Below are 27,149 nucleotides of genomic sequence, written 5' to 3' on the forward strand. Positions count from 1 at the left end.
TATGAGGAATATCAATATGTATAAGTACGCATTTAAAGTAGCTGAGAGTCTAGTTTTGCCTCATTTGGGAAACTGGTCTTATGGTTATTCATCAGCCTGGATGTCTGCTGTAGCGTCTAACTCCAGCTCTGCCAAGGATCCTGCCTTGTATGAGGAGTCTGTATTCATTTGCTCGCTCTGTCTGTGTATAGCAGCCTGGGATTTCTTGCATATGTCTTCTTTATTAGTTGGTTTATCACTCCAACTTAAATACAGTCATGTGCTGATAAATGATGGGGATATGTTCTGAGAAAGTAGTTAGACAATTTTGTAATTGTGCAGACATCACAGAGTGTATTTACACGAACTAGATGATTGAACCTGCCACACACCTAGGCTAGATGGTGTGGCCTGTCGCTCCTAGGCTGCAAACCTGTACAGCATGCGACTGTACTGAGCGCTGTCCATCTACATAATGAAAAGACAAGTGCATCTAAACATAGAATGGTAGACTAAAAGTACAGTATGAAAGGTGAAAAGGGGTGCAGTTGTATCTGTATAGGGCACTTAACCCACTTAACCGTGAATGGAACTTGCAGGACTGGGAGTTGCTCTGGATGAGTGAGTGGTGAGTAATTGTAGAGGCCTAGGACATTACTGTACACTACTGTCGATTTTATCAACACTGTACTCTTAGGCTACACTACATTAAATTTAAAAAAATTTCTTTTTAAATAATAAACTGTACCTTACTGTACGTTTTTCACTTTATGAACTATTTTTTAAACTTTTTGACTCCTTTTTGATAACACTTCGCTTTAAACACAAATATTCCATAGCTGTTCAATATATTTTCTTATATCCGTATAAGAATAAGAATAGTCTTATTTTTTCTATCCTAAATTATTTTATTGTTTTACTTTTAAAACGTTTTTGTTAAAACTGTGACACAAGCACATTAGCCTAGGCCTACACAGGGAGAGGATGATCAGTATCCCCGTCTTCCATCTCTGTATCTTGTTTCCGTGGATGGTCTTCAGGTGCGATAACAGTTATGGAACTGTCATCTGCTATGATAACAATTCCTTCCTCTGGAAGACTTTCTGAAGGACCTGCCTGAAGCTGCTTTACAGTTAACTTAAAAAAAAAATAAGTAAAAGGAGTACACTCTAAAGTAATGACAAAAAGTACTGTATAGTAAATTTATAAGCCAGTAACATAGTTGTTTACTATCATCAGTTACATACTGTTCATAATTAGTTGTGATATACTTTTATATGTTTGACAGCAAAGGTTTATTTATAGCAGCATCACCACAAATGAATAATGCACTGCATTGAGATGTTTGGGTGGCTATGAGGTCATTAGGCAACAGGAATTTTTCAACTTCATGGTAATCTTACAGGACCATTGTCATATATGTGGTTTGTCACTGATTAAAACATTACATGGTATGTGACCATATGTAATATTTTTCTTGCTCACATTCTAGTTTTTTTCGTTTAATTATGTAACTATTTCCTCACTTTCTCTTTTTATTCCTTGTTGCAAAGGGACATATCATTAACAATTAAGTATTTACCTACAGAAAACAGAACCATGATTTCAATAAAAGTACCTGCATCCAGTCATTTCCGGAAGGGAATTACATCGTATTCATAATGCCTATTACATTTATTATGATTTGTAGAATATATGCTGAGAAAAGGAGAATGTGCGAATTGTGGAAAATTATTTCCTCATAATGACTTGACTTGGTTGATTTACGATTAAATGTCATTTAGTACAACCATTGAGAGGCTTTCCTGGATTTTTTTTTTTTTTAAGATAAGATTTCACAAACTTTAAGTTAGGCATGTTATTAAATAACTGAAGACAAATATCTAAGCTCAGCAGAATTTCAAACCACTGATTCTGTGTTACGTATATGGATTGTGTGTATGTGTGTATGTATGTCAGCTTTGAATATTACCATCCTTGCTATTATTTGGCAATATTGTCTAGTGTTCAGAACAAGTGCTGTTTTTTGTACCATTTTGCTAACTTGCAGCACAAGTTTAGCTGCATTAGTAAAGCTCATATTATCCTGTCTCATAGCTAAAATATCAATTTTTTGAAGAATTTTGATTATGAATATAAATTTCAGAGTGAAACCATGCAATGTATAACACATATACTTTGAGGAGAAAGTAACAAGATAAATCACTTTATATATTTATATACACGTATGTTTTTGGGTAGAATTCTAAAATGAATCTAAGTGAAGTTTAATGGTTTGTAACATTGAAGAATTTGTCAAGAATTATCAACTGCAGTTCTACATAGGAAATAGTTAAATGTTCTAGTTTTTAGGATTGTAAAAGCTTTCAGGCATTAGAAATTAAAATGTTGCTTGGTGATTTTTAGAATATTTAAAAAATTTTCTTAGTATGTTTGTAAATATGGGGGTGTGTTCAACTATTTTAATGCTGCGAAGTTTCTTTTCCTAGGTTAAGTTCTTGTGATTAGGCATGACTCAGTGCTTGCAAATAATAAAAATCATGGTCAATAATTTTCACACAGTATGTTTTCAGAGATGATGAAGTTTTTCAGTGTTACTGACATTTAAAAATTATTTCTTTATTTTGTTGTTGTTGTCTCTGCAGGAAGTAGTCAAATTCTTGAGGACTCCTAATATATATCTGGATAGCATTGATCAGAAAAAGCTTGGGTTTTACTTTTGAAAACATGATTATTCAAATAGCCTTTCTGCCACCAAAATTACACATTACAGGTTTAATTTAAAATTAGCTGACATATCATTGCTGCACATTTTTATTTAAAAACATTAAAAGACAACTTACGAAGTTTTAATTTAAAATTGTTTATTAATACAAATAAGATTTAGGTTCTGCTTCAGTTTTATCCCTTTTGACTTTAAAAGCCAAAGGGAAAAATTCCTTCCAATCACGTTCAATCTATAGAAAATGAAAAGAATTTTAATTTTATGGCTGTAATCATAAACAGTACATTAGGTTTTGTATAATAACATGTGCCATTAAAAGACTTCATTATGGCAGTATCCTATGATCTTTACATCACAATGAGGAAGAAAGAACGTTATTAAGTATGGGAATTTCATGGCAGTTTTACCTGTTGTGGACCCTGTTATGTCAAAAATATAGTGCAGTGACTTCTGAACTAGCTGACAGACGCCAAAGCCGTTGTGTCACTGTGCGTTATCACCTCCTGTAACTGAAAGCACTCCCAGAAGCCAGTCTGTGTTGTGGAGTTCTAGATGAGGTCTTCATGGGTGCTGACCATAAAAAGTTCATCAAAGTAATGAGGCGAAGAGAACGCTTGGTGCTCATGGGCAGAGCTCAGCACCAAGGAGTGTGAACTGGCTCCAGCTGTGACAATAAAACAGCAGGTGGCTGCTGTCATTAGGGGTGGCAGATGAGGCAGGGGACTAACATTCAGCCCACAAAAGTCTCATTTGTTAGCCATTGCCACTGTACCATGCAAAATAGCTTCTATCTCAGTCAATTTTCCTTTGCAGAATGTTATACACAGCCATAGGAATATGAGAGCACCGCGTGTACAGGTCTTCTCTCTGCTGTCCTCCCCTCTCCTCTCCTCGTGGCTCCTCTGCTCTGCCCTTTCCTTGCCTTATCTTTTCTTCACCTCCCCAGCCTTCTTGCTGGAAAACACTACTTCATCAAAGATGTGGGGTATGGCCTGTATCAATTCCAGTAAGGTATTGGGATTTAAAAAAAAAGTGGTGCCCATTTTGCCCTCGTGCTGCAATTATTACTTAGACTTAGGTGTTGTTTAACTATGTAGATGATCATAAAACCTAATTGAGATACTCTTTTTTAAGAATCCATGCTGTCTTTGTTATCTGTTGTGAAGAATTTAAACCTGCAGTGAAAGAAAAAGAGGAATGCAGCAGAGATGTCAGAAAAAAAGTCCTATATTTATTGTTTGAGATGCCTTACCACAAATTTCAGAGTTTATTGGCTCCTGAGTCATTCTAGTTTGGATGTAAAGGATAGTTTTTAAAAATAATATATGTGTCTGTGAACATTTTAGTATACTGTTATTTTTGAAAGTACAACAGTAGGTCAGGTCTTAACGTCTTATTTGGGGAATAAAACTCCAAAAGCTCCAAAGCTTTTCCAAAGAAAGCTTTATTTTCTATTTAATGCAGGAGGGAAAGGAAATGAAAGAAGTATGATAAGTTATTGGAGATGTATCTTATTGGAAACTATAAAAATTAGAAGAGTGTGAAATTGTCATTCTTTTTTGGAACTTTTCTAAGGCAGAAGAGAGGCCTAAATTCACTGAACAAAGTATGAGGTTGGTGCAAAGGTCACAATTTTGTCCATGAAAGACCTTTCCAGCCTCATTTTCACCCAAATCTGTGCTGTAGCCTTGGCACATATGTAAGCTTCTCAGACTGGTTTACATTTTCTTACACTTTTCTTGTCTTCCAGGAATATCATCCTTCTCATGGAAATCCTAGTTATCTGTACCTTTTACTTCTTTGAGAGTACCCTGAATTCTTTTAGGCATTACTATATCTTACCTACATTATCATCTTGTGGTATTTTTTGCCTACCAACATAAGATGCAAAATTGTTTTACAGTTAATTGCTTTTGTCGCTCATTTTACTGATATGTGAACTTTGAGATAAAACCTAAATGAGTGGTGCAGTACGTTCTTTTTCAGCTGAGGGAAAGTCATTCACTGTTTAACTTGATTCATATGTAAATTATCAACTTTTCTTTTCTATAGATTTATTCTGGACAGTTCATGTGAATGTGATTATACAATATGTGGCCTTTTGTGTCCAAATTTATTCAACTGGCATGTTTTCATGATTCAGTCGTGTCATAGCATGCATCAGTGCTTCCTTCTTGTGGCCAACTAATACTGCATTGTGTGGACACAGCACCGTTTGTTATTCACCCGTTCATCATTTCATGGTCATCAGGATTGTTTTCACTTTTTGGATATTATGACTAATGGTGCTGTGAACGTTTCTGCACAGATTTTTGTGTGGACATAAATTTTCAGTTTTCTCGGGTATATAGGAATCGAATTGCTGGATCTTGTGTTAACTATATGTTTAACTTTGTGAGAAGCCATCACATGTTTCTTGCTAGCAGTGTATGAGTTTTTGAATTTCTCTGTATCCTCACCAAGACTTCTTGTTTGTCTTTTTTATTATAGCCAAGCTGATGTGTTTGAAGTGATGCATCATTGACGTTTTGATTTCAATTTTCCTGAAGAGTAATGCTCTTGAGCAACTTTTTATGTGCTTTATATTGCCTATTTTATATATTTTATGGGGAAAGATCTATTCAGATCCCTTGCCCATTTTTACTTTGTGTTTTTTTTATTGAGTTTTCTGAATTTTTTATTCTGGATATTGTCTTTTTAATTTATTGATGATGTTCTTTGAAGCACAAACTTCTTTAATTTTCATGAATTTCTATTTACTCTTTCGTCATTTGTGTTTTGGTGTTATATCTAAAACCATTGCCTAATTTAAGGTCCCAAAGATTTATTCCTCTAGGATTTTGTAGCTTTTTACCCCTTACATTGGGGTTTTTAAATCACTTCGAATTACATTTTAGGTATATCATAAGGAAGGAGTTTGTTTTATTCTTTTCTAATGTGGCTATGCACGTCTAAATACCATTTGTTGAAAAGTCTATTCTTTTTTTAAAAAATGTATTATGTATTTATTTATTTTATTATACTTTAAGTTCTCAGGTACATGTGTACAACATGCAGGTTTGTTACATATGTATACACGTGCCATGTTGGCGTGCTGCACCCGTTAACTCGTCATTTACTTTAGGTATATCTCCTAATGCTGTCCCTCCCCCTCCCCCACCCCATGACAGGCCCCAGTGTGTGATGTTCCCCACCCTGTGTCCAAGTGTTCTCATTGTTCAATTCCCACCTGTAAGTGAGAACATGCAGTGTTTGATTTTCTGTCCTTGCGATAGTTTGCTGAGAATGATGGTTTCCAGCTTCATCCATGTCCCTACAAAGGACAGGAACTCATCCTTTTTTATGGCTGCATAGTATTCCATGGTGTATATGTGCCACATTTTCTTAATCTCCCAAATTTGCTTTTGTTATTTGACTTCTAATTTTATTGCATATGACTAAAGGAAATAAAAGTATTTCTTGTATGATTTCAATCTCTATGGATGTCCTGATGCTTATTTTATATCCTAACATATGATTAGTTCTGGAGGCCATTTTCTGTGCATTTGAGGTTGTTTTTATTGTGTGACATATTCTATAGATGCCTCTTGTTTCTAGTTGATATACCTTGTTGTTCAAAACTTCCTTTCGTTGTTTATGTTCTGCATAGGTCTATTTATTACTGAAAATGGGCTTTTCAAGTCTCCAAGTCTTATTGTTGAAGTTTCTGCTTCAATTCTATAATTTTTTGTTTTTGTGTTTTTATTTTGGAGGCTTTGCTATTAGTACGTTTGTGTTTGTTCATTCTTTATTGAGTACATATCTCTCTCTCTATATATATGTGTGTGTATATATATATATAGAGAGAAAGAACATTACTACTATTATACATATAGAGGGTGAACATTACTACTAACCTTACAAAGGAAAAAAGAATATGTGTGTGAACATTACTACTAACCTTACAAAGGAAAAAAGAATATGTACACACACACACACACACACACACACACACACATATATATGTATCTATATGCTAGAAAGTAGTCATTTAAATAATGTAATGTGACCAGTTTGGAAATCAGATCCCTTTCTCCTCAGAGTTTACTTTTGTTAATGCTGTTTATTGACTTTTCTGAATATATTTTGTAATGTCCATATTGTTTGTCATATGTGGCCTCTAACGTCACTGCTTACTTTGAAAAATGGAAGACACAGATTTCTTCAAATGCCTTGCACCGAAGTCTGTAGCATTTGTCAAGGGGCTCTGTTGCATTGTGGAATGTGCTTTATCAGGCAGTTATCAACTCTACTTTTACCTTCTCTTTCTACTTGTGCAAAGGCTTAATGTTAGTCAGGGATGCTATGGAAGATTTTTACCTTTTCATATTTCTCCCTTCGTTCACACAGCCCTGTGCATGTGTGTTTGCTTTTAGATTTGTGGAGTATGTTGGAGCTTTTCTAAGCTTGTATTTATAATCTCATTCTCATTTTTCCTTTTAAGTTTTTTGGCTACCTTCTTAATTCTCCCTAACTGGTTTTATGTTTAGACAGCTATGGTGGTAAACAGTTGCTTCCATGGTTTTTTGTTTGTTTTTTCCATTGCTACTGACAGTTGCCCTGAGGATGGGGGTTATTCACACACAGTGAGTTGTGAGTCAAGTCAAAGACAAACCCTGAGCATGGAGTTTTTCAGGGATCTTCCAGGTAAGTAGTATAATTTTTATGGGAATGAGGTCTTTGGTGAGTTCCTAACCTGTTTGACCCCTCGTCATAGCATCTAGGCTGCTGGTTTTCAAATCTACTCTAGTCGTCATTTTGTTGTTTTTCTGGGATCTAGGGAGTTGGGCATGAGATTGGAATAAGTTCAAGTGCCACAAAGCTTATTGTTGAGTTGGTTTTCTTGAATAGTCTATTTTTATTTCCAGTGTTGGTAAAAAGTTGCTTTTTCTTGTGTTCTTTTGCTTTTATGGAGGAGCAGATTTTTGGAGGAGCTCGCTTTACCATTGTGGCAGTCCCCTCCTCTCATGGTGATTATCTATTTAGGCAAAAACATCTGAAAATGCATTAGACTTCCAATATAGTTCTGCCCAACCTTTTATTTCTTGAAATACAAACAATTTTATTTTTAAACTATTTCTTTTAAATTTACTTTATATTTATTAGAGTACTATATCGATCTTTTGGATTATTGAATTTTGATAGGTTTTATTATGCATTCATTTAATTTTAAGATAGTAAAGGAGCGTTGTACAATAAATGTTGCAAATGTTATTATCAGTTTGATAGGGTGAGGGACATTTATATTTTGTGTAGTCTCTTTAGCACTAAAATATTGCTTATACTTGTGCATATTTTTATGTAGTTTTTTATTTAGGTGTACCATGAGATTTTAGCTTATATTAGCCCTTTTCTATATCCCTTAGCACAATTTTTTTTACAAAGCACATTGTCTGAAAATATTTATTAATTGGTTTGATATTACAAGATGTAAAAATTACATCTTTTAGAGATATCTAAATAGTTGATCAATGTCAGAGCTTGCTAATAATATTGATATATATTATTTCACCCCTAGATGCAGGTTTGCGCCTTTTAATGTAACTTAGACCCCAACCTATAAACCCTAAAAACTTGGAGCTTTTAGATCTGTTGCTGTTACCTGCATCAGCTATATAGCCTGGTTGTAACTTGTATTATTTCTGATTGCTAGAAACTGCTGGGTTCTTTTCATGATTGTGTTTTAAGTTCTTATGAATGACATTCAGTTCTTAAACTGCATGTTTTTGGTAATTTTGATATTTTTAGAGTATATCTAAATTATACATTTGCCGCCAGATAAACAATACCAAATAAAATGGGAAATTCAGAAATAATCTGTTTTCATATATCTGTCTGTATACTTTTGTCATGTGTAGCTTCTCCTCCAGATTTCAAATTGCTAGTATTTGTAGGAAACTGTTTTGCTTGTAACACAGTGTAAGAAAGTTATAGTCGTAGAGAGGAAAATCATGAAAGTTATTGATATAGTCAGTCAGTCTCTCTCTCTCTCTCTTTTAGTTACCATTTTGCTCTGAACCTTAGGCTTTTCCAGAGAGTTGCTTGACAGTGTTACCATCCCTCCGCTTGCAAGATATTTACTATTTATCCTTTCGTAGTACCATAGAGATCTCACATAAAATTGAGGAAACAATGTCTAGTCTATACATGCCAAGTCAGGAGTTGACTTCTCAGTTACTTTGGAACTCTATAAAATCTTAAAAATTAATAAAGCAAAAAGGTTAAGAAGAGCAAAAAATAAACATATATCTTGTGTATGAGTGTATAATGCCTGAAAAATGTATATTTTCTAATTAAAATTATTATGGAGTTCTTATTGTAAATGTAATTTTTAGCTTAAGAAAAGTTTTCCTGAAGTATTACACACAGAAATCTGTACATACTTGAAATGTACAATTTGATGAATTTTAATACATATTTAGACACAATGTGTATGTCTTCTCCATGAAACCTTTACCTCAAACAAGATTATGATTATATGCATTACTGCCCCGAATTTCCATTTTTTTCCTTTGTAATCCATCCTTCGTGCCACTCTTTGCCATCCCTACGCAACTGCTGATCTGCTTTCTGCCATTATGAGCTTGCATTTTCTAGAGTTCTTTGCGAATAGAATGTTACAGTTTGGAATTTTTCTTGTCACTCTTTTTTTTTTTTTAAATCATTGTAGCTGTTTTTAGATTTTAGATTTCTTCTTTGTTGTTGTTGTTGTTGTGTATCGGTAGTTAATTCCTAATTATTGCTAAGCAGAATTACCTTGTTTCTTTTCCCCTTTGTTTATCCATTCTCCTTGCAATAGATATCTGAATTATTTCTCTTTTTTGGGTATTTGACATTATGCTGTTTGATAAACATTTGTAAACAAGTTTTGTATGGCCATAGCCCTCCATTTCTCTTGGGTAAATACCTAAATGTAAAGTGATTGGATTTTAGGATAGGTGTATGTTTAAGGTTTTACCAGAGAACAGTACTAGTTTACACATCCACCAGAAGAGTTTTAACTTTCCTATTTTTCTATGTAAACTTCCTAAAGCTTGCAATTGTCAGTCTGTCTGTTTTTAGCCGTTTTTATTAGATATGTAGAGGAATCTCATGGTGATTTAATTTGCATGCCCCTAATGATTTTGAGCATCTTCTTAGGACTTTTTTTTTTTTTTTGCCATGCATATTTCTTCTTTGGTAAAGGATCTATGAAAAAAATCTTTTGTCCATTTGAAAAATTGTGTTGTTTTCTTCTTATTGAGTATGGGATTTTGTTTCGTATGCTAGATATAAGCTTTTTATTAAACATATGATTTGCAAGTATTTTGTCCTAGTCTGTGGCTTAATTCTCTTCAGAAGAGGAGAATTTAAAAATTTCCGTGTAGTCCAGTGTATAAATTTTTTCTTTAATGAGTTTTGCTTTTTGTGTAATATCCCAGGAATCTTTACTTAGATGAAGTAAAGATTATTTTCTTTTAGAAGTTTAATGATTTTAGGTATTATATTTAAGGTCTGTGATTCATTTCCAATGAGTTTCTACTATAAGTGTGTATGGTATAAAATGAAGGTAGTTAACATTTTTTTGTGGTCTTCATTTCCTTGCTTTGTATCTGTAAATCTGTTGTCATTCTTATCTTTGGTCTTTTGTATATAACATGTCTTTTTTCTCTCTTTCTTTTTTTTAAGACTTTTTCTTTATCATTGGTTTTCTTCGTGTTTGCTTTGTTTGCAATTTGTTTTTTGATTTGTGAGTTTATAGTTTTCATTACACTTGGAATTTTTTTGCCCATTATTTCTTCAACTACTACCCTGTTCCACCTTGTATTTTTGGACATTCCAATGATACCATTTGAAATTGGCCAACAACTAATATTGTTTTCAGGTTTAAAAATCTACTTTCTGTTTTAGCTTTTAATTTTTGTGTTTTCTGTTCCTTTTATTCAAGTCACTTCCTTCTGGTTATCTAATATGTCATTAAGCTCATCTAATGCATTTTTTAATCTCATGTAATAAAACACATGAACACTAGAATAATACACTAAAATAAAACACTAAAAATAAATCTAGACATGTGGTTTGGATTTTTAAAAATATCTTCCATCTCTCTACAGTCGATCCTCTGTATCCTCGGGTTCTATGTTTATGGATTCTACCAACTGCTGATCAGAAATACTTGAAAAATAAAAAAATAATACAACCCTGGAAATTAAAAAGCAATACAATATAGCAACTATTCATGTAGCTTTTTGATTGTATTAAGTATTATTAGTAATCTAGAGATGATCTAAAGTATGTGGGAGGATGTGCTTAGGTTATGTGCGAATGCAGTTGACCCTTGAACAATATGGAAGTGAGGAGCTCCAACCTCCCGTGCAGGTGAAAATCTGTGTATAACTTTGACTCCCCCCAGACTCAACTACTAATAGCGTACTGTTGACCAGAAGCCTTACTGACAACATAAACAAACAGTTAATAAATATTGTGTATGTTGCTGTATTCTTTAAGGTTGATAAAAGTAGTTGTTGTTAAGAAAATCATAAGAAATAGATGTACTATTTATTAAGTGGAAGTGAAGCCTTATAAAAATCTTCATTCTCATTATCTTCACATTAATTAGGCTGAGGAGGATAGAAGGAGGGTTTGGTCTTCCTGTCTCAGGGGTGCCAGAGGTGGAAGAAAATCATAGTAAAAGTGGACCCACACAGTTCCAGTTCTTGTTGTTCAAGGGTCATCTATACTACGTTATTTTTATATAAGGGACTCGAGTATGCATGGAGTTTGGTATCTGCAGAGGGTTCCTAGAACCAATTCCCCAGGAATACCAAGGGACAATTGTACTTATCTTTTGATTATGTTGTGTGTATTTATAGTAATTGTTTTATTGTTCCCTAATTTTAACATCTTTGTTCATTCTGGGTTGGTTTTATTTGATTGATTTTTCTTCTTATTATTGTTCCTATTTTTACACTTCTTTGCATGCCTGGTAATTTTTTCATTGAATTCTAGACATTGTTAATTTTACTTTGTTGTTTCTGTTTATTTTGTAGTTCAATAAATATTCTTGACCCTTGTTCTCAGATTGCAGTTAATTTACATGAAAATGATTTTTTGCTTTGCTTTTAAGCAGGATCAGAACAGTGCTCAGTCTAGGATTAATTGTCTCTGCCTCTGAGACAGAACTTGCTGTGTGCCCCTTGAGCCCTCAGGTCTCTCAAGTTTGGCTGATGGGAGCCTGTGTGAGCCCAAGCACTATTTTTTTTTTTCTTCCGTGTTTTGTCGTGCTCTCATGTAGCTTCTTCATACATGTGTGACTTGATCAATAATTGCTGAGTCCTCCAGGCACTCTTCCCGTGATCTTTAGAGTTCTCTCTCTATTGGGGTCTCTCCCCTCTGCCCTGTGTGTTCCAGCTGCCTGGCCTCCCTGTGTTCTCCCATCTCAGGACTCTGTTCATCTGCAGCTCTGTTTCTCACCTCGTTCCACTGTCTGACAGCTGGCTCTTTGAGACCATTGTCTTTCTTTACCTGATGTGCTATTTCTTAAAAGTTGTTATTTCATACATTTTTTGGATTTTTTTTTAAATCAATGGGAAGGATAAAACTGGTTCTGATTACTCTATCTTCTAAACCCCACATCAGTCAGGATTCACTCAGACATTTAAAGCCACTATGATACACGCATGTTACTCTGTGTGTGTGTGTGTCTGTATGTGTGTGTGGCTGTATGAATAAAGTTAATATACTTGTTACAGAAATTTGGTCTTAAGCAACATCGGGAGCTTTTAAACTAGTCTCTGTAAGGTGTTGTCATCACATCTGATGTTGGACCTTGAAACTCACAGGGCAGGCAGTTGAGAAGTGAGGAGGGATGTGACATGATGGAGAACGGGAACTGGGGGGACCCACAGGCATGAGTGGGAGCCCATGGCCTTGGACGATGGTGGTATAGGATTCCACAGAAGCTGGGTCCCATCCTACGCTTCTTAAACTTACCCATGAGGTTCAGGAGTCGGAGAAGCAGACGTAGAAGCTTTCCCAGGATTGTGGAGTGGTTAAAGGTTCGGTTGTTGTCTTGTGATGATGAGATTATCTATGTGGCAATGCCTGTGGACTGTGGCTTCACATCTGCCCTGCTTATTTCACACTGGGTGTTTCTCTGCTGGCTTTCCTTAACCAGCTACATCTAGGGAAGCGAATTCTAGGAAATGGAATTTGGCTAAGCCAAGTTGTCACATTACTGAGCCCCATCTTTGTAAGGCATATTTAATCTGTAATTAAAGAGAAAAAGAAGATACACTTCTACCCAACATGATGTACATGTTCAATACACAATCAACAGCATGCTAGCCTGTTACCAAAAGGGAATACACTAGCCATGTTTTGCTTTTAGGGTTTTTAATTCTTCAATTTGCATTTTCTCTTAGCTACCTATGACTTTTAAAATTAGTTCTAAAGGTAACATCATTAACACATATTATTTTAGATGATAAGGGGACTAGAAATAGGAAATAAACTAATCCCAAAAATTTTAATTTTTTAAAATTTCTTCTTTTAAGTTTTTTTTTTTTTTTTCCCCGAGGCAGTGTCTCACTCTGTTGCCCAGGCTGGAGTGCAGTGGCACAATCTCAGCTCACTGCAACCTCCGCCTCCCAGCTTCAAGCGATTCTCCTGTCTCAGCCTTCCGAGTAGCTGGGACCACAGGTGCGCACCATCACGCCTGGCTAATTTTTGTATTTTTAATAGAGACAGGGTTTCACCATGTTGATCAGGCTGGCCTCTATCTCCTGACCTCAGGTGGTCCACCCGCCTCAGCCTCCCAAAGTGCTGCAATTACAGGCGTGGGCTACTGCGCCTGGTCCTGACTTTGTTATTATTAAAAAGATTCCTGAGTCTTTCTTGTTTTAATAGAGTCACTTAGTTTAGTATAAATTGTTATAGGAAAGTAATTCAGCTGTAATTCTTCTTAACTGATAACTTCTGCATCTCTCCAGCGTCACAGTACTTGATGATGATGACGATCTTCCGGAAGCACTGCATGTTTTTATATACCTGCTGGATATTACAGATTATATTCTGTTCTATATGCAGATTATATTCTGTTTTATAAACTTTTATTATTAAATGCATCCTATTGTGTTCTAATTATTGTATAATTGTATTTCATGGAAAATGTTTATCTTAACTCTAATATATATAAACCTCAATACAAGACACAGAGGACCTATTTATCTGCATATATCTCATAATATTATTTTCCTGCTAAATATGTTCAGAATTAGATTGTATAATACTGAATCCTTTTTTTTTTTTTGAGATGGAGTCTTGCTCTGTCGCCCAGGCTGGAGTGCAGTGGCGTGATCTCGCTCACTGCAAGGTATGAGGTCTGCCTCCCGGGTTCACGCCATTCTCATGCCTCAGCCTCCCGAGTAGCTGGGATTACAGGCACCTGCCACCACGCCCTGCTAATTTTTTGTGTTTTTAATAGAGATGGGGTTTCACCGTGTTAGCCAGGATGGTCTCGATCTCCTGACCTCATGATCTGCCCGCCTCGGCCTCCCAAAGTGCTGGGATTACAGGCGTGAGACACTGTGCCTGGCCCCTGAATTCTCATTTTTTGTTTCAGAATAATTTAATATATTTTGTCTGTATATATATATTGAATGTGTATGTTGGGTACCTTCAATTCATTTTCACATAAATTACAACTTGAATATATCTCTTTGCCAAATAGTATTTTTAAAGCATTAAATGAAGAAGTCTTATTTTTTAAAATCGCTCTTAAGCCAGAGTGCCTGCACTAGTCTTGGAAATAGAGCTGTTGGACAGGTTGGCACATCTCACCTACAAGCTCCTTCATTACCCAAGAACATTTCTCCCTGATGTTCAGTCAAGTATGGAGTACTGGTCACTTTAGGCTCAGCTATTCCTAGATCCCTCTTAGACAAGATTGGAAACAGGGCTTGGTCATCATTTCCTCATTGACATCTGCTGCATTACATGTGATTGTAGTGTCAATTTACATAAACTATCAGGGAAGAAATTTGAAGACAAATTACATGTAAATGTGGAAATCCCTTTTTTGGTGGATTTGTTGATTGGTGTTTTATTCCTTGACAGGAACAGCTTCATGTGTTTTAGCTCCTGCACATTTAATCAATAAGGACAATACCAGAATTATATGCTTGGATAGGAAAAGTCTTAATTTATTAATAACAATCATTTTTTGAGACTTACTGAATTTCTTGAAATACCTAGGAATTTTACTCCAGTCTTCTGTATACCGTATATAGACAGATAGATTTTTCTTACACCATTGCTATATTCCAGTAGGCCTCAATTTTCTCATTTATAAATTGAGGTTTGTAATACCGTAATGTGTATCTACTATAGTTGGGGTTTTATCTTCAATAATCCACATTAAACATTTATTACCCTCTTTGGCCATGGTGCTCTCTCACTAATATGCTAAATTTCATCACTATTTATTTTTAATCTTTGCATGGCCCTTTTTTATCCTGGAAGGATGAAAATGATATTTATAGAATCCTGTCAGCCAGTGCAGCACTACAGTGTGTGTTCTGTGTGCCATCCTTTCTCTTGTCCCTGGGGTCCTCTTCCTAGTCATGGTCATCGTCATCATTGTCATCATTATCATCATCTTCGCTGTGAAGTTGGCTAACAATTCCAGAGGACTTACTGTGCTAGGCACTACGGTAAGTCCTCGCCTTACCTCATCTCATTGAATCTTTATAGCAACCGTAGGGAAGAGGGATAATGTTGTTATCCATTCATAGGTAAGGCCCACATGCAGCCCAAGTTTCTTTGACATCAGGCTTTGACCTGACCCTCAGCGATATTCTTTTATGGCCTACCATCAGATGATTTCATGTACAAAACACATTTGGGTGTGTATTTTAATTCCCGTTGACTGTGTTAGCACTTTGCATTCTCAGGTTACTATCTTACGTGAACAGAAGGCCCCACAATTGTTTTACCTCCTTCGGAAGAGTTGAAGTAGCTCTAGGCAAAGAGTTCTTCACAGAGCTCTTTTTGAAAGTTTCCAGTGAGTGTCTCTTATGATAAGTGCCTCTTTGTCTCATACTGTCTTTGTACAATATAACCATTCATAAACATGTCGCATAGAGTTTGTTTTTGATTCCCCTGCTGGGGATTTCAATTGGTCATGGCAATTCCCATTTTATAGTTTATCACTAGTATAGTTGTTTACTAAATTCATTGTATTTTTTAAAACAATTCAGACATTAATGATCTCATTTTGTCTCACATGTCATGCATTAACTTAACCAAGGCCATGTTGACCTAGACGAGATGCAAGTTTTTGCAAGTGGGATGCAAGCGCCTAGACTAGATGCAGGTTTTCAACTCTAGACTGCAGCATATTTCACTGAACTTCTACTATCTGTGTCTGGAACTCAAAAATAATATACACTTTAATCATTGATTTACTTAGTTGTTGGAAAATGAGTCTGTAATTAAAAAATAGTGCAGCTGACATCTGAAACCAGGCCTATACGTGACTGAAAGTTTATAAGAGGGAGAGAGACACAGGACAGTTGAGTGGTGAGTGTGGTCTGTGGGCTTTGAGGAGACAGCCTGGGGCCCATTCTGACTCTACCAGTTAGGAGCTCGCAGTTTTTGGGGGCTTAATGGCTATGCACCTCAGGTTTTTCATCTGGAATATGAGATGTGGTGAGGGTTAGATCAGTTGGTTCACATGAGGCATACAACAGAACTTGGAAGCTGGGAATGGTGGCTTATGCCTGTAATCCCAGCATTTTGGGAGTGTGAATTGGGAGGATCAGTTGAGTCCAGTAGTTTGAGACCAGCTTGGGAAACACAGCGAGACCCTGCCTCTACAAAAAATAAAAATTAGCTGTGTGTGGTGGTGCTCACCTGTAGTATTAGCTACTTAGGAGGCTGAGGTGGGAGAATCACTTGAGTCTGTAAGGTGAAGGCTGCCGTGAGCCATGATTGTGCCACTGTAGTCAGCCTGGTGACAGAGGGAGTCCCTGTCTCAAAAAAATAACCAACCCTTCTCTCAAGAAAACCTCAAAAAACAAAAGCTACAGAACAACCCAGAGCTTGGCAGTCTCCTTCCTTTCCAACAAAAAAAACCAAGAATAAAATAACCTTAATACTTTTATTATTAAGAATCTGGTGAATATTTGGAAGTCTACAATGTACTCTTACCGTCTTGGACTATTATATTATTTACAGTTCTTAGAATGTTAATAGTTAAATCTTCATGTGGACCCTCATTTTTTGGCAATGGAATTGACCCTTGAAATAAAGCAGTACAACCTTGCTGAATATCTTTACTTGCTCCGGGAAATTGTGGGTACGTGTGTATTTGTATGCATGTGTGTGGAGGGTGTGTATATGTTTTATCACATAACCTGTTCAGATTCTTGAACATTTATGTGTGTTGTAGCTAGCATTTTATAATATCTAAAAGGTTACTGCAGTTTTTCTGTATGCAGAATGCCTATTCTCAGGAGAGGTGCGAAACTTAAGAAAAGTTTGTTTCTTATGAATAAGCAAAAAATTCTAACTTTTGTGTCTTCATGGAGATTTTCATTAAATATAATAGCATTTATTTTCAAGGACAGGCAGAGTCATCCAGGAAAATAATAATTATAAAGAATTTTCAGATATTTTAAATTTTAGAACATTGATAATTTGTGTTTGAAGCAAGTTGCTTTATATAAATACAAGGGTACATTTCACATGTGAAAATGGTGGGTTCCATATGGTAATTAAAACCAAAAGGGGTATAACATTAAAAGGAATTGTGTCAGAATATATTTGAGAAATAAAGACGATTATTTTGGCCTATCAATGATTCGGTAAGAGTTTGAGAAATATAATTATTAAATGTTATTTAACACCTGTTAACTTCTGAATTTTGGAGTAAACAAATCTCATATAATCATAGCTTTTCCCCTTTATTTATAAGATAAATTTCTGACAGATTTGAATACCTTTGAACTGCAGGTTTTTCTGTATTGTTTATTTAACATGCTCATTAATAGGTAAGAGAAGTAGGTGGGAAAAATTCTTTCCTGAAGTCTTCATTAAACAATATAATACAAACCTGCTTACAAACGTATTTAGGATGTAGATAATATGTTTCACCTTATATGTTATAAAAGTGAGGTATTTAATAATTAATTTTGGTTTTATTTTATATTATGTGACATATTTAACATGTTAACAACAAATTATAGTATGCCCCAGGTTTCTGACACTTTAAAAGTAAAATATATTTATTTTGATTTTGTTTGCAGTTAAACTGATGCAATCCATCTCAATTGGCTGTTCTTTTAGAACTGATCATCTTTATTTTTAAGCATAATTATTCTTGATAACTGATTGTGTGGTATTTATTTTTGTCTGACTTGTTTTATAGGTCATTAATTTTTAGTTTCTCTCTTCATCATATGATAAATATTTTCTTTTAAAAATATTGGGTATACTTAATCCCAGCAAATCTTAAAAAAAAAATCTCCATGCTTATATCAGTTACTAGATTTGTCATTCATTAGCTTGGATAATTCATATTCATTTAGGAAAGTAATATAGTGGTTTTATTTTTCAACAGTTTTGTTTCAGTAGTAGTTTCATTTTTCTTATTTTCTATGAGGCTGTAATCTTTCATTAGGCAGGAAGTATGGAGTGGTGGAGAGACTTCAGTATAAAGGTCACCAGGCATGAATTCTACTTTTCCATTTTCAGCTTCTTTGCCCCATTTTCTTGAAAAAGTCAAAGTCACTTATCTTCTCTGAGCCCCAATTTCCTCCTGTCTCAGGGCGATCTGATTATGCCCAGACTGCATACTTGTACACTCTTGGGCAGCCTTTGAGGAGACATATAAAACTCTTGTATAAACTGTACATCTGACTGTAAGCAATATATTATTTGTTGCTTTTTTAAATGACAAATTTTACTTATAGAAAAACAACCCTATAAATCATCTAAATCTAAATCCCGTGTCAGATTGAACTTGGTTGGTGTTTGCTTCTTTTCATGTATGTTTGTTCATGTATATATCAGAATACAAGAATAAACATACATAGGGTTTGTTGTATGTAGTATTTTTTGTCCTTTTAAAATCTAAGCTATCAAGAGCAGCTTTCTGTATTTTCAGTTGATGCATAATATTATACCATGATTGTGCCGTTGCTATTGAACTTTTAGGTTGCTCTCACTTTTCAGTTGGATTGTAGCTTTTTATCTTTTATTTCATATTATTTTTAGAGTGCATATTTCAGCAGTTAGAATACATGATTCTGAATAACTTTTGAAGACTATTGTTTGTTTGCTTAAGATTTGGTGCTTATCCAGTTCAGAAGGGAATTATGACAGGTTTTTGAGCTGAGGCGTGACGTGAGCATATTTATATGAAGGCGCGTCATTGGGGTATATGGAGTGAATTGTATGGGAGAGTGCCTTGTAGCTGTGGTACTCAGACATAATGGTTTGAACTAGTTTATTTAAAATAGAAAAAGGAAAGTCTTGGTTCCAAAAAACTATGAAGAAACAATTGATGATGTATGAACATGAGTGTAAGATTACCAAATCGGGAAGGTGGTACAATTGATATAATTCATAAATTCTGCAGGAGATCATTAGCGTGGAACAATCATGACTGAGTGTTGGACATGCTTTACAGTATTGTCAATGCAGACAAGAAAAAATGTCCTGGAAAGGCCATGGGTGGAAATATATATTTTAGTGTCACCCACAAGGAGGTTATGCTTGAAGCCCAGGAAATGAATTATACCTTTGAAATATGAATGTATATGAACAAATATATCACCCTTAGAGGGTAAGATGAGGAACGAGTATTGACAATAGTATGAAAGAGGAAGTAATCAGAAGTGTTTTGGAACTATCAGTAGAAGCCAAGTTATTAGAAAGCTTAAATAAGTAGTAAGTAGTACCTTTACACTAAAGTTTTATGAGAATAATTGTTTGAATAGAATGCTGTCCTGCAAAAGCTAAAATGTGATTCATTTACAGTAATGTATTTGTACCACCTGAAAATTTATTATAACACATTTTAGAATAATAAAAAGATATACCGATTGTTGCAGTGAGTGCTCATTTACCAAACGTGGCCATTACAGTTGAAATCCTCTGTGTATATTTCCTTCCGTACCCACCAGGTATGTGTTTGTTTGGGTGTTCATTTATTTCCTAGCTTTGTGGATTGAAAGGGCTTAGACTCCGTGATACTCCTGTAGCAGTGGTCAGAGCTAGCACCCAGGTCTCGCTGTATAAACACCACTACTTACTGTAAGAAACCAGGACTGATTGCAGGTCCGGAGCATGGACAGTGATTGTTGGGCTCCACTTCCAGCTTCCACAACCTGGAAGGCTGGTTGTGTTAGAAAATAAGGAAGAAACCAACAGTAAGAGAAGTGATGTCAAAAAACAGAGTAGCCAACTTTAAAGAGTTTCCAGTGGCCAATTTTGGGAAAACTTGAGAACTACAAGACGTATTTACGGTAACACATTATAAAATATGATATAAAATCCAGGAGTCCAGATAAAGTACTTTAGAAAGAAAGTGAGGGTGAGAGAGTATGTCACAGAAAGATGGGGGAAAATGGTTAAGTTTCTCTATCAAAGAATGCTAGCTAACTAAAATAGAAGGAATGATAGAACACTGCTATTTTGTAGCTTTCAGAATAATCAAGTTAGGCAAGATTCATTAATGGGCACCTATCCCATTGGGAGAAGATTGTTAGTGAACAGGATACTCACAGAAAGTCAAAATGTCACCTACAGATTACTTAATTACAAAGGGCAAGTAAGTATTTATATTGAAGAAACTTTGAGATTACTACCTTAAACAAATAATCAAGTTTAGCATGACTAAAGGGGTGTGAACCTGACATTACTTTTATCCTGATGCTATGTTATTGGAAGTACCCAACATACATAGGCGATGTTCTTGCAAAAAATGTTTAAACTGAATCAAATCATGAGGAAACAATCAGACATACCATATGTGGGAGATTATTGTAAGTTAGGTTGCTCAGAATTTTTGTCACTATACAAATAAAGAAAATGAGGGTAGTTGCAGATGAAAAGAGACCAAGGAGACATAACGAAACACAGTGAGTGTGTCTGATAGACTATGTAGTAGATATTACTGAATCAGTATTTTCTTGAGTGTGATCTTGATCCACAATAGGTAGAAAAATGTCTTTCTTTGGAGTTGTATGCTGAAGTTTTAGGGGAAAAGTATCATCTCAGTAACTTACTTTAAGATGACTTAAAGAAAAAGTACATATTAATACATTCCTAGTGAGAGAGAGAGCAAGTAAGCAGGCGTCCCAAAACGTTAATGATGAACTGGTCTGGAAAGGGTACAAGTATTTCATATATTGCCTTTTCAACTTTTCCAAGTCTTAACTTTTTTTCAAGAAAGAAGCTAAGAAAAAGAACAGTTCACAATTAAAAAATAAAAGTGTGATAGATAAAAGGATAAACTGTAAACATAAAATTAGATATGAAGTTGTTTATCATTTGTAAAATAATTATTTATCCTTTCTGCCTGCTAGGATTGTTGCTGGAAGGTTTCTACTTGTATTATTATTAGTTTTCTTTACCTATTTTTCCCATGTCAGTATTATCTATTCCACTCTACCCTTCACACCCATCTTTTGCTGCTCAGGTCAGAACAGTGTTTGTGAGAGTATCCTGACACAACCGTAAGTTGAATACAATGTTTAGTTCATAGTTTAACTGTGTTACATAGCTAGCCATAAAATGGTTATTTAAATTATTCGTGACTGGTTCTTGGACTGAATCAGTACTTTGTAGCTAAATATCTGATGATATCAACTGCAAGTATGTAGTAATCTAAATAGACATTATCACATAGTTTCTCAGATATTTGTCAGTTCCCATATATATTTTTCTTATAGTTTCTTATATTTGAATCAGAAGTTCAAAACCAGTCCTCATACTCGACACCAACTTTACCATGCTCTGAATGCTTGTGTCTCTCCAAAATTCACGTTTATACCTGTATTAGGCTGTTGTTACATTGCTATAAAGAAATACCTGACACTGAGTAATTTATAAAGAAAGGAGGTTTAATTGGCTCCTGGTTCTGCAGGTTGTAGAGGAAGCATCGTCCTGGCAGCTGCTTGGCTTCCAGGGAGACCTCCAGGAACTTACAGTTATGGCAGAAAGTGACAGCAGGGTGACATGTCTCACATTGCTGGAGCAGGAGCAAGAGAGAGAGGACGGAGGTGTTACACACTTTTAAACAACCAGATCTTGCGAGCTCTCACTGTCGCGAGGACGGTACCAAGAGGCTGACGCTAAACCACTCATTAGAAATCTGCCTCCATGACCAACCACCACCCACCAGGCCCCACCTTTAACATTGGGGATTGCAATTCAACATGAGCTTAGGGTGGGAACGCAGATGCAAACCATATCAATACCTAATGCCCAGTGCAATAGTATTAAGAGTTGGGGCCTTTGGGAGCTGATTTTGGGAGAGCAGAGCTTTCGTGAATGGGATTAGTGTCCTTACAAGAAAGGCTTAAGGGAACCTGTTTGCCTCTTCTGCCTTGTGTGGACACATAGAAGACGCCCTGTGAGGAACAGGCCCTCATTACACTCTGAATCTCCTGGTACTTTGATCTTGGACCTTCCAGCCTCCAGAACTGTAAGCAGTAAATGTCTGTTCTTTATAACTTACCCAGTCTAAGGTATTTTGTTGTAGAAGCCCTGACTGAGTAATGTAAGCAGTTTCTAAATTGTTTCCTGAAGACACAGTTCTAGTAGATGTTTTCTATGACAGAAATATTTAGTGGTCCGATAAGGTTAGAAAATATTATGCAGATCTCCTATTTCTTTCCATTTCACCATGCTAAACAGCACATACATGACTGAGAAGTCTATAGAACACAACTTTTTTTTTTTTTTTTTTTTTGGAGATGGAGTCTCGCTCTGTCACCCAGGCTGGAGTGCAGTAGTGCGGTGGCGTGATCTCGACTCGCTGCAAGCTCTGCCTCCCGGGTTCACACCATTCTCCTGCCTCAGCCTCCAGAGTAGCTAGGACTACAGGTGCCCACCACCATGCCGGGCTAAGTTTTTGTATTTTTAATAGAGACAGGGTTTCACTGTATTAGTCAGGATGGTCTCGATCTCCTGACCTTGTATCCTCCTGCCTCGGCCTCGCAAAGTGATAGGATTACAGGTGTGAGCCACCGCGCCTGGCCAGAACTTAACTTTTTAAACCTAGTGTTATCCAAACTTATTTGAAAATTCCCCATACCCCTACTTTTTGGTAACATTTGTGTTGTCATCCTGAAGAATAGTCAACCATAGGAACCTGTTTGGCACAAGAGAAACGCAGCCAAACCCCCATGCAGTAAAAAATCCAAGTGTAGGTTTTGACTCCTCAAAAACATAACTACTAATAGCCTGCTGTCGATCAGAAGCCTTACCAATAAGAGGAACCATAGATTAACACATTCTGTATATGTATTATATGCTGTATTCTTACAATAAAATAAGTTAAAGGAAACGTTAAGATAATCATAAGGAAGAAAATGTGTATATTTAGTATTCTTTAAGTGGCAGTGGCTCATCATGAAGGACTTCATCCTTTTGATCATCACATTAAGTGGGCTGAGGAGTAGGAGGGAGGTTGGCCTTACTGTGTCAAGGGTGGCAGAGGTGGAAGAAGATCGTAGTAGAAGTGGACTTGGGCCATTCAGACTCATGTTATTCAAGGGTCAGCTGAGCTGTATGTACTTTAGTGGATGAGTTACATCATCTCCCATGACTCTCAAATTGAAATAATGTTATAGTGATAAACCTAATGGACTGAAGAAACAGGTCTTTATTATATGGTGTATAGTGTACAAGAATTTATTATGAAATAGTGTTAAAATAAGAGATTTTTTTTTTTTAAACTGGAATGTAGGCATTACTACTGCATTGCTCTTTTTACACCAAAATAAGTTGTACTGTATTAGGCATTTACATTGATTGCAAGTCAATCAATATTTTAAAAACATTATTATTTTTTATTTAAAGGTATTCCTTCAGATGATTAGATGCTTGCAAATGGATGACTTGAGCAACAGCAGTTCTAGCGTGGGTCTTGGCCTCGAGCAGTGGAGTTGACCTCCTGTTCCACAGGCCTCTTGGTTGTTCAGTAGACTTCCTGATGAGCATGTCCCAGACTGATCTCTTTCAAAACAGCTCGATTTCTCTTGAGCCAAAAATGGATCATTTCTTTGATTTCTCTTTCAGACTCTATGTCCAACCCATATAGAAATTTGGTTAGCTCTGATTACAAATATATATCCCAAATCTGACCACGTCTTCACTGCTAGCCTTTGTCCAGGTCACTATCACTGTCATCTTTGCCTGGATTATTCCAAGAGACTGTTGGTCTCTCTCTTTCTCTCTCTCTCACCCCACACACACACACACACACACACACGCACACACATCCACTCAGAACAGACAGGAGTGCTATTGAAATGAAAGTTGAGGCTAGGTGTGGTGGCTCACACCTGTAATCCCAGGACTTTGGGACTTCCAGGCAGGAGGATTCCTTGAGACCTGGAGTTTGAGTCCAACTTGGGCTTGGGCAACATAGTGAGACCCCTGTCTCTACAAAAAAAGTTTAATTAGCCAGGCCTGGTGGCACATGGCTTTAGTCCCAGCTACTGGGAAAGCTAAGGTGTGAGGATCCCTTGAGCCCTGGATTTTGAGATTACAGTGAGCTATTTTTAAAAAATAAAAAAAAAAAGCAAAAGTAAGTTGGACAAGTGACTCCTCTGTTCAGATGCCTGAGATGGCTTTTCTTCTCACTCAGAATAAAAACTGAGGCTCTTGTGGCCTTCATTGTTGCCATTCTCACCCGCCCTCTTTTTTCTAACCTCCCTGGATGGGACTGTCCTCCTCCCCACTTACCAGCCCCCGGGTTTATGCTCCCACGTCACTGCTGTGAGAACGAATTGAGACTCTGCCTTCAGAGGTCTGTGATTGTGCTCTCTCCTGCTGGGGTTGCTGGTCCTTATTCCTTGGCAGGCCGCCTGCCTTCATCCTCTTCACTCACAGGTCTCATTCCTGAGCCACCCAAATGTAGAATTTCAACCCCTTGCTGACATTTTAAGATCCTTGTTCTCTGATTTATTCTCCAACCACTTGACACTGCTTAATATGATACATATTTTACTGGTTTTTTTTTTTTTGTTTGTTTGTTTTCTTGTTGTCTGTGTCTCTCACTAGGCTGTACATTTTTTGAGGGCAGGGACTTTTATTTGTTTTAGTCACCTGTGCATCACAGCTGCCAAGAACTGTTCTTGCATAATGGTAGATCTTTAATTAATAAATATGTAAATTAAATGCATGTGTGAATGACTAGCACTGTCCACAGAGGAGTGGCTCAAGCTTAGTGTCAGTGCATCCTGTTGATAAACCACAGGTTGTTGAGAATGCTCCGGGAAGGCATGACTTGAACGGTCTGGTTTTCTCATAGGTGCAGGACCCCTTCACAGCTAGCACATAGTAAGTGATCAGTAAATGTGATGAAACAGGGAGTGAAGGTATGAAAGAATGAGGGTTTATGGGGAGCAAGCCATGTCAATTGGCTAGCTTTCAGATTTGCCATCATTTCTGTTTTATTTCTGGTGGTATCTAGATTATGTATATATATTTTTGAAAGTTATGTTAAAAATTTTAAAACAATAATGTTACAGTGTTAGTGTAGGAGTAGCCTACATTCAGTAACCACATATGGCTGTCAATATTATGTGCATATGGGTCAGTAATTTAATGCTGGTCGTGCTTGGCTTATATATTTTTTTTTAACTGAGGATGATTTTGAGGCTTTTACATTATTTATACTTTAAGCCAAATTTAAAGAATTAGTACCTCTTTTTAAGTCCAGTGTTGGTTGAATAAATATTTTGCATTTGAATACAATTGAGCTGTGTTACAGTATTAAAACTTTTTCCGTTTTTCTCCATTATAATAAAAATTATCATTTTACTAAATACTCAGCACTGGAGACATTCGGCACGCGTTAGGACATTATATCAGGCAAAAGCTTTTTCTCCCTATTTACTCTAGTTTCTTTCCCTGTGCCATGTAATATTTTTGCTTCAATTCTTAAAACCTAAGTATTTTAATTAATAATTTTGTTTTCTCTTAAAAACTGCACTATGGATTCTAAGTTCAGATCTCTTCAGTTATACTTGGTCATGTGAATAAGCTGTGCATTGCAGCTTTGGGTTTTTAACCTTTGCTCTTTGCTATTAGCTTTATGTTTTTTTAATTATAGGACAATGGAGGACAGTAGGGAAGTTATGACTTAAATTCACTTATTATTACTGTGTTCTTTTTTAAGGAATGAAAAATGTTATTTTGTCAAAATCAAGCAGAAACAAATACAGAATTTTTGTACTTTTTTTTTTGCTCAGCTTTTAATATTATCACAGTTTTTAAATATGTGATAATTCCATTTTAGTGATTGATGTTGGTACCAGTTATTTATAGTTGTAAAGTGTGTATTGACCGTAGTTGTTATTACCTAATATTTAAGTAGAATGATTGTTATTTTCAGTGCATATAAGCATTATTTGGATAAAAAAGTCATGGTCATTTGGCCTTAAACCTGAGATTCTGTAATATTATATGAAATTAAACAAAATAAATTAGACATCAAAAGAAAAGAAGCATTTTTTTAGAAGTCGTTTTGCTTTTGGCTTTTGTCACAAGTCTTTTCTGCAAGGATACAGTACTTTACAGTCTTACGTTGCTCATTTGTGCAAACATGTCCAGATGAATTCAGTGTTTAATGTTGAGAATCTTATAACATGCCAATTTGATTTGTAGCCCTTCATATCATAGAATGCTAATTAAAATCATATTTTTGCATATGTCATGTCTTTCATGTACATATGCAAATAGATTCTGTTGCCTTTCAGCTATTAGTAATTAACTTTATGAAGGACAGCTGTAATACATAATTAACAAAAATGTTTGCAAGCCCTTTTACGCTGAAAGTTACAACAGTAAATTTTCTTTCTGCTTATAGAGAGCCGTTTTAGTTTTGATGCTTCTGAATGTTTCTGATCTAAATTGTTTTAAATAATCACATGATGTAATTAAATTGATCCTGCACTGTGTTCAGGGGTAGAATGGCATTCATGTACTGCTGATTCCTGTCCAGTTCATATTTATGTCAACAAAATTGAATTAAGTAAGCTGATTTGTGTATAAAATAAGATAGTATGTCAGGTAATACTTTTTGTTTGTTTTAGTTATTGATATCTAGATACTTCAATACAATTTTTTTTGTGCTATAGATACAGTAAATATTTGTATTATTTTTAAAAACCTCTCTTCAAGTTAT

General features: G+C 35.7%; 1 protein-coding gene across 1 annotated transcript in view; it reads left to right on the forward strand.

Moving 5' to 3' along the window:
- The window catches only part of ZNF407 (zinc finger protein 407), a 457,556-nt gene that overhangs the window by 143,656 nt on the left and 286,751 nt on the right, over positions 1–27,149 (forward strand). The window lies entirely within an intron of this gene.

This window comes from Theropithecus gelada, chromosome 18, assembly GCF_003255815.1.
Source record: "Theropithecus gelada isolate Dixy chromosome 18, Tgel_1.0, whole genome shotgun sequence".
NCBI classification, from domain to species: Eukaryota; Metazoa; Chordata; class Mammalia; order Primates; family Cercopithecidae; genus Theropithecus; species Theropithecus gelada.